Consider the following 5,080-nt stretch of genomic DNA (forward strand, 5'->3'; position numbering starts at 1 on the left):
TTGATTGTCTTCCTAGCCTTGTTCGTCTAAGCACTTTTTGTTTAAATCTCGAGTATAAGTCTCAGCTCAACTGCCTTTTCTTTCTTTCTACTCCCTCCGTTTCTAAATCTTTGTCTTTTTAGAGATTTCAAATACTACATACGGATGTATATAGACATAAATATAGATTTACTCATTTTGCTTCATAATATGTAGTCACTTGTTGAAAATCTCTAGAAAAACAAATATTTGGAAACAGAGGGAGTAAAAGAACTCAATTGCCTGTCCAGCAGTCGAGAGAACTCCAGATCATTCATGTACGCCTGCTCCACTTCCAGCCCAACCCATTCCCTTGAAGTAGCGCACGCTCGAAATCACATGGATCGAAACTTCGCCGGAAAACAAATGATGGATAGGGATCCGATTGTTTACTCTGGACGACGTTGTGGCTACTTCCTTGTGTGTGTGTGTGTGTGTGTGTGTGTGTGTGTGTGTTTTGCGGGGGGCCTTGTGGTTTTCTAGCCAACTGGCTCACACAAACTGGCTTGCTCTAACAGCAACGAAACGTCTCGTCTCTTGTCTAATCCTCCAATTTTTTTCTAGTCCTATGGTTGTTGACAGATCGTCAGGGGCGAAGCTTATTAGTTTGGGCCTAACGAGCACGCACACAGCCAGTTTCTCTTTTTAAAATGTTTTTCTTTTGGATATTTGAGTATCAGTTGTTGTTACTTATATATATATCAATCGAGAGTAAATTGGCAAGCACTTATCAGGATTTTGTAGATAGACTTGTTAGATTAGCTTCTTGTGTGCGGTCTTGTTCAAGTAAGCTCACGATTTGTGAGATTAACCTCTTCTACCATATGAGCAGGGAACTCCAATTCGGCTACATAGGCGCCCGGACTCTTCTACCATGCGCGTGTTGTTTTTTATTTATTTTTAAAAGTAATTCAGGACTCCAAATATTTCAAGCTCTAAATAACTGTGATTTTTGAATAACAATGTTCAAGAAATCATAAAATAATTGTGAATTCCGAAAAAAATGATCATGATTTTCTGAAAATGTTCACGCATTAAAACAATATTTGTGATTTTGAAAAAATATTCGCATATTCAAAAAATATTCATGATTTTGAAAAACGTTCGTGTATTAAAAAAATGTCCGTGAATTTGAACATAATTTTGTGAATTCAAATAATATTCCTCTTTTTAAAATTTTCATAAAAAATTCAAAATGTTCGTGAATTTCAAAAAACAATCCCAGAAAGTAAATAAAAAAGCATCGGTTCAAAAAATATTCGCTGATTAATAAACTGTTCATGAATTTGAAAAATGTTCACGCATTTCATAAAAAGATGTTCATGAATTTCAAAATTTGTTCCAAAATTTCAAAAAATATCCACTGACTCAAAAAATGTGGACGAGTTTCAATAAATGTTTACAATTTCAAACTAGTCCACAAATTGAAAGAAGTTCATCATTTAAAATATGTTCATGAATTTGTAAAAAATGGTCACAAATTAGAAAATGTTCATAAAATTCGGAAAATCTTCATGATTAAAAAATATTCATAAATTTGAAATGTGTTCGCAAAAATGAGAAAGAAAATTAAAAGAAAGTATAAAAAATAAAAAAGAAAGGAAATTAAGAAAATAAAGTGAAAAACAGAAAAGAAGAAAAAAAGAAAAAACGTAAAATAAAAATAAAAATAGGTTCAGGGAAGGTTCTAGAACCTTCCCAAAATCGGTGGGGAATAAAGCCTAAATGGGCTGGACCAAAAATTGGCTGGGGCGTTGGAAGGGTGCGCGCTAGGTCGCTAGCGCGACCTACGCGCCAAATAGGGATCGCCATATGAGCAAAGCTTTGATGTTCTTCATGGGCTACCTGCTGGGCTAGACAAGTGGCACCAGCCACCCAACCTCTCATTTCGAATTTTGCCTGTGCGTTGCAATGGGAAATTGTTTCTAGCGTGTATTAAAACTTATATAATAAAGATATGCACTTCAAAGTACGGTAAACTGCGTCATTCAAGTAAAAGTGTAATTTTGAATTCCAAGTGTTGTAATTTATTAATTATTTCAGTTAGCAAGTATTTCCTCTGTAAACAAATATAAGACCTTTTAGATCACTAACTGTGGAGGGACTACTTGATAGAGAATAAAACCTACCAGCGCATGGATCTAACAACTTGTTGATGTGCATCTAGTCATCTACTATCTGTATCATCAAAGAAAGATAACTTCTAAAATTACAAACAATTTCTATAAGGCATGTATAAAAATTACACGAGCATTAAAAAACGTACACATCTTAATAAGATTACAAAAAAATGCATGAAAACTCTTTAAATTACATAATTATATTTTCCAAAAGGAACAAACACTTTTGAAATATTTATGAATATGTTTTGCTAATACATCAACAATTTTCCTTTTGTTAAACTAATTTTATAAGAGCATTGAAATGTATAAGTGATGTAAAATCAGGACCATGCGATAATAGAGCTGAATGGATTAAATAGATGATTAACTGATATTCATATGGTCAATGAAACCTTGAACAGTGGTAACTATGATTTTGACGCAGGCGAGGCTATCCAATTGACTAAGTGAGTGAGACGTGTTCGTGGCGGTGGAGACGCCGGAGACGATGTTCCAGCGGCGGTCGTATCCTTCCATGATATTTGCCACATCTTTAGATTGCCAAAGCGGATCCAATCATAGAAGCAGCCACAACCATCCATGATATTGTCCTCCATATGGATGGTGCTGGAGCAGATAAGCGCAGAGCCCGTCTAGAATGAGATGGCCTCCACTGATTGACCCTGCCGACATATTTGCTCTGCAAGCTCAATTTAAAACTCTTCTGTTGGCTTTCCATGCAACTCCTTCGCGCTTGTTGCCATGTGCCTTGGCGTTGCCACTGACGCCTCCTTGGTAGTATCCTTGTCGTCTTCGGTCGTAGCACTAGCACTCATATGTTCATGTGTGGCTGCTTAGTTCATTGAAATCAAGGAGCTGCTCATTCGTCATAACGGTGATGTTGGTGACCCATTGCATCCAAGGGATGAAGGGCGGCCAATGTTATTCCTCCCCTTGATGCCACATGGGAGGCAGTGGAGCTCCAGTACAGAGTCCATGGTGTCTTTCCATGGAGAACTCGTTCAGTTAGCCTAGTCCCTGGTGCCGACGATCTTAGTTACGTAGGGGGATCTCTTTTGGATCCAATTGTGATTTGTAATCAAATGCTGGTGTCCTCCTTTCAAATGTCAGGGACCTATGTGCAATTTTTGTTCTTCCTTGTATCCCGATGTAATGTGTTCTGTACCACACTTAGTAGTTAATGGAGCATTTGGGGCCTTTGCGCCCTTTCCTAGTGTTAAAAAAACTAGGTAATCATGTCCCATCATCTGAGTTGAACATGCAAAATATTCCCTCCTATCAAGTTGGTTACCACAATAGTATTATGTTTCTCCTATGTTCCCACCAACCAAGTTAATAGTAAAACTATTTGTACATTTCACCTTTTAGTAGATCACCGATCATATGTTTAATCTCAAGTCAATATTAACTAATGATTAGAAATTTCAACCATCCTAGTACATACAAAAATATTTCTTGTTTGTTTAACATATTACGATGACAAGAAAACTCAATCCAAATTCGAGCATAAGTCAAACTTTTACAGCTTTGGTTAAATTTTGATCAAATTCAGTGTGGAATTTTTAACATGGACTTGACTGGAGTAATGGTCGGATTGAAAAGCCAAACAATTTCAACATTGTTAGATGATATTGAATCGAATAATCCCTTGGGCGTGCAACTCGTTGAGACCCAACAACTCTGGCTCCACTACCCACCCTTCCGTGCCTCTCACAGCCGCGTGCATTCAAAGAGTTTGATTCACGCTTCCAACTAAGAGGTGAGGGGATCGATGCAAAGGCATGTGCTCGCAGGAGGCCGTTCAAGTGGATACGAAGTATGTATTGGTTCTACCTACAAAGATTGGGAAATACACACAAGCAAAATTTGATTTTATCCTCTGGATGAAACAGATACATCATATACTTATTCAGTTGGACATATGGCAAATATACCAAGCTAAACTAGGTGGCCTCGAGAACAAGTCCCCTGGTTCCTTGAGCTAGAGGCTACTTATCCTAGATTAAGAAGATGTTGAGGTGAACAGTAACAACAGGGGAGAAGGACCTGATGACCAAGCTACAAGAAGTTCCCCATGTCTCTCAATCTCACGAGTTGCAATTTCTCTCATCTAAAAGACCCGATGAAAACCATGGAAATTAACTTTCTTTGTCTCTCCTTCTTTTTGCATGTTGCAAAAACTGTAATAGGATCATGTTTGGGCTATGCTACTCTATCCATGTTTTATAACATGGGTTGGTTAGAAGCAAATCCATTGTTCTATATTTTTTAATTTGTTCCACTAAATGAAGGATATTAATTATCTATCGTGCCCATGAGAAGGAAGCATGTGGCTCCTTACTAGCACCAGTTTTATTTTCTCTTGTGAAATTTAAGTGCTTGTCTTTATGAAGCTTCAATGCAAGGTAATATGGTGATCATAATCTTAAGAGCTTATGATTTTAGAGGCATGAATTTTTTGGCTCCATGAGACAGACGCGTCTTGTATGTCTTCGGCCATTTGGAACTTTTTCATATGTGGACAAGGTTACATGGATTATATCAAAACAAAAATGTTGAATATAGGGGTCTGAAAGAATACCTAACATATATGGTGGTATAGGGCCCCGACCTCAAATAACCCACCAGTGTAAGGGATTGTGATAGTCTTCAATGTGATGTATCACAACCCAAATTTAATGATTTGACACAAGGGGAGTCAAAGAATATTTCTAAACCTTAGCAATTGAGTTGTCAATCCAATCACAGTTGGAAACCAAAAAAATCTCAAGATAATTTATTAGTAGAAAATATGTCAAGTGTTGATTGTTTGGTTGCAGTAGAGTAACAAAAACATCAATACCCAGTAGATGCCAAGTACAAAGTATCTTAAATAGAGCAACAATTGTCAAAAGCGTAGGCATGAAGATGGATAATGGGAGCAGGGGCGGAGCCAGGGG

Source organism: Triticum dicoccoides, chromosome 7A (assembly GCF_002162155.2).
Source record: "Triticum dicoccoides isolate Atlit2015 ecotype Zavitan chromosome 7A, WEW_v2.0, whole genome shotgun sequence".
NCBI classification, from domain to species: domain Eukaryota; kingdom Viridiplantae; phylum Streptophyta; class Magnoliopsida; order Poales; family Poaceae; genus Triticum; species Triticum dicoccoides.